The sequence below is a fragment of the Tamandua tetradactyla genome, chromosome 2, assembly GCF_023851605.1.
Source record: "Tamandua tetradactyla isolate mTamTet1 chromosome 2, mTamTet1.pri, whole genome shotgun sequence".
NCBI classification, from domain to species: domain Eukaryota; kingdom Metazoa; phylum Chordata; class Mammalia; order Pilosa; family Myrmecophagidae; genus Tamandua; species Tamandua tetradactyla.
This window is the reverse complement of record NC_135328.1, coordinates 195,994,614-196,003,331: the sequence shown is the minus strand read 5'-3', so window position 1 is coordinate 196,003,331 and position 8,718 is coordinate 195,994,614. Positions and strand designations below refer to the sequence as shown.

The window sequence follows — 8,718 nt, the reverse complement described above, 5'->3', positions numbered from 1 at the left end:
TGAAAACACATTTTTATCCATGCAGTATTAACTATTGTCTATGATGTAACTTAGAGTTCATTGTTTGTGTAGTACAGTTTCATGGATTAAAAAAATGTTCTATTACCATTTATATAACCTAATATTTCTCCTTTTATCCATATGTAGATATTTCAATGCTGTTGATTATGTTCACAATATTGTGCTACCATCATCACCATTCATTACCAAACTGTTTTCATCATTCCAAATAGGAACACTGAATATTTTAAGCTGTCATTCCTTAGTCCCTATCTTTGTCCCATCCCCTAGTAGCCCATATTCTAGATTCTGACTCTATGGGTTTTCTTATTCTAATTATTTCATGTCAGTGAGATCATACAATATTGAACATTTGGTGCCTAGCTTATTTCACTTAATGTGATGTCTTCAAGGTTCGCCCATGTTGTAACATGTATCAGAACTTCATTCCTTTATACAGCTGAATAACATCGCATCATATGTATATACCACATTCTGTGTATCCATTCATCAGTTGATGTACACTTGAGTTACTTCCATCTTTCAGAAACTGTGAATAATGTCACTATGAACATCAGTGTGCAAATATCTGTCTCTGCTTTAAATTCTCTTGGGTATATACCTAGCAATGGGATTGCCAGTTCATATGGTAATTCTATACTTAATTCTCACAGAAATTGCCAATTTATAGTCCCACCAGCAGTGAGTGAGTGTTCCTATTTCTCCTCATCTTTTCCATCGCTTATAATTTTCTGTTTTTTTTTTTAAGAGTAGCCATTCTAATGGGTGTGAAATGGTATGTTATTGTGGTTACTTTATAATTTATAGGCAATAAAGTTGAAAGTGCAGGTCAACAATTTTGACCACTATATATACATATGGATACAGCATCCCAATGAGGCTATGCAAAGTTCCTTCATGCCTCTTTTTGGTCAATCTCTCCCACCTCTCCCTGCTGAGTATCAGATGATATGACAGGGGCAGTACAGAAACAGGAGGCTCGGAGCCATGTTTGGTAAACATGGCCTAGCATGGGAATCAGGAAGTCTTCCTGGGGAGGATGAGCTTCAAGCTGAGACACAAAAACAGGTAATAATTAAGCATCGAGGTGGGGAGAAGTAAACTCCAGGACTACGTTTTGGGTTGATGCTACTTCAGTGTCTATTTTATTTTCACTGCTGCTAAAACAAACACCATACAATGGATTGACTTAACAACAGGAATTTCTTGTCTTATGGTTATGAGTCTAGGAGAAGTCCTAAATTAAGGCTGCAACAAGGTGATGGTTGCTCCTTGAAATCTGTGGCATTCTAGGGCTGGCTGTTGGTGATGCTTGGGATTCACTGACTTTACTGTCACTTGGTGACGTCTTCTCCTTTCTCTTCCAAGTTCTGTTTTGGCTTCCAGCTTCTTGTGGCGCTCTCTCTCTCTCTCTCTCTCTCTCTCTCTCGCCTTCTCTATAAGGTCTCCAGTAATATGAATAAGACCCATTCTGATTCAGTTGGCTACACTTTAAAAATAATACCTTCAAAAGATCCTATCAACAATGAGTTCATATCCATAGGGATGGACTAAGTTTTAAAAAGATGTTTTTTGGGGATACTTAACTCCAAGCCCCCATAGTATCTTACCATTCTTAGCTCTTGGGGCTTTGGAGATGGGGAAAATCTCTTCATTTCCCTAGGATTAATCTCACTAGGGTGCTATTATATTCAAGCCATCCAGGTTCACAGCTTTGTCTGGGAAAACATTAGTCAATCCTTCATTCCAAGGACCACGGTTTTAGTCTTCAGTGATTGCATCAGTACGGAAAGGGACAAAAACATTGACCCTTCACCTGTGAATAGGGCATTGCACTGGTTTTGTTGAAAAGCAGAGTAAGTTACAGCTGCCCACCATAGACCATAAAAGGTTTTCATAAAGATACAAAATGATTCCTGAGAAATTTAGGGGAAGAGTTGTAGAAACAGCTTGTGTGTGCACATGCACACACATACACACACCTGATCATACACATGGAAGCACAATGACATGCTACCTATATGCAGGCCTGCACTCACACATTCACATACAGGCACACACACACACTCATAGATGCACACACAACATATACAGCCTTCAGCTCTCAAGGTCTCAGCCATAAAATAGGAGTAGGAGTGGGTGAGAGTATGGGTTAGCCTGGATGACTCCTTAAGGTCTTCCCAGGTCTCATGTTGTATGGGTTAGGGCTTCCTCATCTGTAAAAAAGGGGATTCCAATAGCATCTTTCTTGGTGAGTTCCTGGGGGATTGCACGTAAAATACAGAGAGCAAAGTGTGACCCCTAGGTAATGCTCAGTAAGGTGGCACTTATTATTACAAGCTGGGATGTAATTTTACTCCTCAAAGTATGTGATGAGCGGAAATGATCCCAAGCAGCTCTGACCTGATGTGACATGTACCTTGGTCTCTTCCCTTCTCTGCACCTCAGTTTTCCCATGTGCAAGGTGGGGATGGAATCGATTATGGACAGCCCATATAACTCTCTGTTTTTTGTAAACTCAAGACTCAGCTCAATTTGTTAATAATTCTATACATGCTAGTTAACTGTTGCCCCTTCTCTAGCATCTGTCTATCTCTAGGTACCCTATATTTTACACTTTTTCCCATGCATCTCTTTCTTCTATTACTTATGTAACCATAGACTGGATAAAGGGGGTATTAGTCACAAGACTTTTACAATCATAGAGCCACGAGATAAAAGCTATATAATCTTATCAGATCCAGGCTACAGGGCTGCAGATCAACAATTTCAGGTATTTCCTTCCAGCAGTTCCAACAGACTAGAAACCTAAAAGAAACATCCATACAAGGATTCAGCAGTGATAATTATTTGCCAAATCCTAACCTCTCAGTCACAATGCTTCCTTCTCATTTGATCCATTGCTCAATCTTCAGAAGTATTTGGGCAATGATCATTCTGACTTCTTCATGCTGAAAAGGGGTGTTGACATGATGGGGTAGAGGAATGCAACCATTAATGCTCTTGGAGAGACTGGTACCTCTGGGTTTCAGGACTCATCTGGGACGGAAACAATCTGGAAATTTTAAGTATCTGAAAAATAATAAAATAAGTAAAACTTTTGTCGAGTCTTAGGGTATTCTTTAGCATTTTCAGGAATATTTTTGTTTGGGGCTTGGTGTACTATGGCAATTTATAATTTTAATATCTGGCTGAAACTTGCATAAGAGTAACCTCCAGAATGATCTCTCAACTCTGTTTGAAATCTCTTAGCCACTGAAATTTTACTTTGTGTCATTTCTTTTCCCCATTCTGGCCAAGAAAGCATTGCCAATCCCGTAATGCCAGGGCCAGGCTCATCCCTCAGAGTCATGTTCCACCTAGGTGGGGAGGGTGGTGAGTTTGCCTAGTTTGGCTTAGAGAGAGAGAGGCTACAATTGAGCAACATAAGAGGTTCTCTGGGGGTGACTCTGAAGCATAGGCTTAGCTTTTCCATTACAGACATAAATTTCACAAGAGCAAGCCTCAAGATTGAGGGCTTGGCTATTAAATTAGGAGTGCTGAATGCTTGAGAGGATATCAGAATTTCCTAAGTGGAGAAGTTTAATGGTTCTATATTTTTTTAGTCTCTCAAGGAATTTTGCAAATACTTTTTAATTTTATGTCCCCAATACTCTGGAATGTATCAGAGTATTACATTAAGCTATACAGAATAAAAAGATCTCATTTCCGTACTGTGGATCCATGTTTTTAGGATGTTTAAATAACCTGACCAGACAAGTTAAGTTAATACGCTATGGAAAATTCAAATCTTGGATAAAATAAACATCTCTTCCTTTCATCTCTCATAGAAGTTGAAGATTTAAAATACAGATAATTTTATCCTTTTCCCTATGTCTGATTTGAAAGGATTATGTGCCCTAGAAAAGCCATGTTTTAATCCTTATTCATCTTGTGGGAGCAGCCATTTCTTTTAATCCCTGTTCAGCACTACAGTTTGGAAACTTGATTAGATTATCTCCATGGAGATGTGATTTGTCCAATTGTAGGTATTAACCTTTGATTAGAGGGAGATGTGATTCCACACATTCCAGATGGGTCTTGATTAGTTTACTGGAATCCTTTAAAAGAAGAAACATTTTTAGAGACAGCCACAGAGCCATGAGAGAGCCACAGAACCACAAGAGCCCATGCAGCCAGAGACCTTTGGAGATGAAGAAGGAAAACACTTATTCACTCAGCATTATGTCCTCAAGTTTCATTCATGTGGCTGCATGCTTCAGGACCTCATTCCTTCCTATTGCTGCTGCATAGTATTCCATTATATGTATATATCACATTTTATTTATCCATGCATCTGTTGATGGGCACTTGGATTGTTACTATCTTTTGGCAATTGTGAATAATGTCACTATGAACATCAGTAGTGCAAATGTCTGTTCATGTCCCTGCTTTCATATCTTCTGGGTATATATTGAGTAGCAGAATTGCTGGGTCATAGGGCAACTCGATATACCACCAAACCATCTTCCACAGTGGCTGTACCATTTTATATTCCCATCAGCAATGAATACATGCTAGAGTTTCTCTGCATCCTCTCCAATATTTGTAATTTGTTTGTTTTATAATGGCCATTCTTATAAGTGTGAGATGATATCTCATGTGGTTTTGATTTGCATTTCCTTAATAGCTAATGAAGATGAACATCTATTCATGTGCTTTTTAGCCATTTGTATTTATTCTTTGGAAAAATGTCTATTCTCATCTTTTATCCATATTATAATTTGATTGTTCGAGCTTTGGTTGTTGAGTTGTAGGATTTTTAAATATATACTAGATATCAAACTGTTTTCAAAGATATGGTATCTAAATATTTTCTCCCATTGAGTTGGCTGTTTCTTCACATTTTTGAAAAAGTCCTTTGAGGCACAGAAGTATTTGATTTTGAGGAGTTCCCATTTGTCTATTTTGTTTTTCATTGCTTGTACTTTAGGTGTAAGGTCTAAGAAGTTACACTCTATCACTAGATCTTAAAAATGTTTCACTATATTTTCTTCTAGGAGTTTTATAGCATTGGCTCTATGTATAGGTTTTAGATTCACTTTGATTTTTGTGTAGGGCGTGAGGTGGGGGTCCTCTTCCATTCCTTTGAATATGGATATCTAGTCATTCCCACCCCATTTATTGAAGAGACTGCTCTGTCCCAGTTCAGTGGATTTGGGGGCATCGTGAAAAATCAATTGACAGGGAGAGGAGCAATCCCCCCAGCCCAGTGTGGTTGTGGTCCTGGAGCCAGAATGCCAGAAGGGCCATCTGTGAGGAAATTTCACCGTTTGGTATCCCCCTTTGTGGGGCCACAGGTGGTCAAGACAGGGGGATGCAGCAAGAAGCTAAGCCCTGCTGACCATGGCTACAGGACACCCCGTCCATGGAAAGAAATTATTCCTTATTTTTGATGCAGATGAAGAAACCGGGCCCTCTGGAAACTGCCCATCTTGAGAGTCTGTACAAAAAGGAGCAGGGAAGGATGTGACCAGGGCCCAAACATGGACCTTGGAGCCCATTGGACAGAAAATATTCAACCAATCCTTAAGGCCTATGGAGCTTTTTGTTCTCAGTGGAGAAAATAGCTCTGAGTTTGGGAGAGGAGATAATCCTTCAGAAAATGATGCGCAGTGGCTACAGGTCAGCTTCAGTTTGTTTGGCAGCATTTGGATGAACGAGTTCTCCAGATCCAAGAAAGAAAACAAGACAGGGTGACTGGAGGGATCCTGTTCTGAGGCTGGTCCTATACTCTGGTGGTAGTGGCTTCCTGGCATTTTACAATTTTATAATTGTTACATGTGTTGGACCTCTGACCCAGTGGTCAAACCCACCTCTGACATTTTGTCTGAAAAGTTCCATTGAGGACAAGCCATGCAAGCTCTGGGCCAGTTTCAGCCTGTCTGCTACACACTATAGGATCGAAGACACATCTCAGGTTTAGAGAACATCATTGTACCAGTTTGAAAGGATTTATATACCCTGGAAAAGGTTTTCCATTATTTAATCCTAAGCAATCTTGTGGGAGCAACTGTTTCTCTTAATCTTTATTCAGTACTATAGGTTGGAAACTTGATGGGGTTATCTCCATGGAAATGTTATCTAATCAAGAGTGGTTGTTAAACTGGATTAGGTGAAGGTGTGTCTCCACCCATTTTAGGTGGGTCTTGATTACTTTACTGGAATCCTATAAAAGAGGAAAGTTTGGACAAAGCAAGAGATTCATAGAGAGCAGAGAAAAATTACCGAGCCAAGAGAAAGTCACAACAGAGAATGCTGCAGAACCACGAAGCAGAGAGTCCACCAGCCAGTGACTTTTGGAGAAGAAGAAGGAAAACGCCTCCTGGGGAGCTGGAGAGGAAGCTAGCAGATGACGCTGTGTTCGCCATGTGCTTTCTCACTTCAGAGAGAAACCCTTAATTTCATCAACCTTCTTGAACCAAGGTAGCTTTCCCTGGATGCCTTAGATTGAACATGTCTGTAGACTTGCTTTAGTTTGGACATTTTTATAGGTCTAAAAACTGTTAACTTGCAACTTATTAAATTCCCCCTTTTAAAAGCCTTCCATTTCTGGTATATTGCATTCCGGCAGCTAGCAAACTAGATCCATCATTAAGAATGAAGCCTTGTAGAGCTGGAATCCATCTGCTTTGTCTTGGTTCCTTCTTAAGTCCTTCAAGTCTTGAGTCCCTTGTGGCTCGTGTGGTGGAGTTCAGTACAGACTGGCTTCAGAGAAAGTTCCAGGGCAAACAGCAGCACACTCAGATGAACCAGAAAGAGCAGCACCCTGATGGGCACCAGGTCATGAAGGAAGCCTTCGGTGATCCAGATGGATTCTAGAAGCTCAGCTGGTGGTGCCCAGGGTGCCAGTGCAGGTTGCCACACAAGGAGCTGGAGCAGGTTCAGCTCTCCTAAGACACTTGGGACCCTTCTTCATGGACCCTTGCCCTTTAGAGAACTATAATGTCTGAGGATCCAGAAGGGAGGGTGCGGGCAGGGATTGGGTTTGGGAACAGGAATTAACAGGGAAGCTGGGTAAGGAGGATGTCAGTATTGTTTATGTTCATCTACTTGGAATGATGTCTAAGGCAGATATCTCATAAGGTTAGCTTTCCCCCCCCCCTTTGGTTGATCTTTCCTATCTAATGCTACCATTCTGAATGATGAGAAAAAATCATGATGATGGTTACAGGTTTTTGAAACTTTGGTTTTAAGGCTTTCCATTTTGGGAAACAGGAAGACGGAATTTTCTTTCTTCTTTACCCTATGGATCTTGGAATGAGGATAGGGTAGCATAATAGTAGTGTTCTGATTCAGCAATCTACCTGGATCCTTTCCCACGGGATGGAGATACCAAGACCAAAGAAAGAAGTGGGAGGCAAAGGAGACCAAGGGCTGGCTGCCTTCCTCTGTGCACCAGTGGGCTTTAGGAAAAAATTACTTGTTTAACTTTTTTAAGGTGATATATTTTGTTTTGAGCACTTCTGGAATCAAGAATTGTAAAGAAGTATTTTGTTATGTTTATTAGCAGTAGCTAATGAAATTAGGACTGTTGTGAAAATAAAGGTCTTATTTTCTGTTGTCATCTTACAAAAATATCAATTGACCATATATCTTGGGGTCTATTTCTGAACTCTCAATTTGATGCCATTGGTCAATAAGTTTGTCCTTTGTGCCAAATACCATGCTGTTCTGACCATCTTTGCTTTATAATAAGTTTTAAAATCAGGAAGTGAAAGTCCACCCACTTCATTCTTTTTTAGGATATTTTTGGCTATCAGGCCTACTTTTCCTTCCAAATAAATTTGATAACTAGCTTTTCCAAGTCTGCAAAGTAGATTGCCAGAATTTTGATTGTTATTGTGTAGAATCTATAGACAAATTTGGGTAGAAATGACACCTTAACAACATTTAGCCTCCCTATCCTTGAACACAGAATGGCTTTCCACCTATTTAGGTCTTTGATTTCTTTTAGTAATGTTTTGTAGTTTTCAGTGTACAGGTCTTTTACATTCTTGGTTAAGTTTATTCCACGATACTTGATTCTTTTAGTTGCTATCGTCAATGGAATTTTTTCCTTTATTTCCTCCTTGGTTAGGCCACTGCTAAGTATAGAAACACTACTGATGCTTGCTTATTGGTTTAGGTTGCTAGTTGCCAGAATACAATATACCAGAAATAGAATGGCTTTTAAAAAGGGGAATTTAATAAGTTACTAGTTTACAGTTCTAAGGACAAAAAAAGTCCCAATTAAAACAAGTCTATAGGAATGTCCAATCTAAGGCATCCAAGGAAAGATACCTCGGTTCAAGAAGACTGATGAAGTTCAGGGTTTCTCTCTCAAGTGAGAAGGCACATGGCAAACAGGGCCAGGGTTTCTCTCTTGGCTGGAAGGGCACATGGTGAACACGGTCAGGGTTTCTCTCTCATCTGGAAAGGCGTGTGGTGAACATAGCATCATCTGCTAGCTTTTTCTCCTGGCTTCCCTTCATGAAGCTCCTCAGGAGGCGTTTTCCTTCTTCATTTCCAAAGGTTGCTGCCTGATGGACTCTGCTTCTCGTGGCTATGCCATTCTGCTCTCTCTGAATCTCCCATTCTCCAAAATGTTTCCTCTTTTACAGGACCCCAGTAAACCAATCAAGACCCACCCAAATGGCTGGAGACACATCTCCCCTA

The 8,718-nt window shown here is 40.1% G+C and overlaps 1 pseudogene; it reads left to right on the top strand.

Annotated features, from left to right (window-relative positions):
* Positions 1 to 5,297: 5,297 nt before the first annotated feature.
* LOC143658457 (endonuclease 8-like 2 pseudogene) lies at positions 5,298 to 6,957 on the top strand (annotated as a pseudogene).
* The last annotated feature ends 1,761 nt before the right edge of the window (positions 6,958 to 8,718 follow it).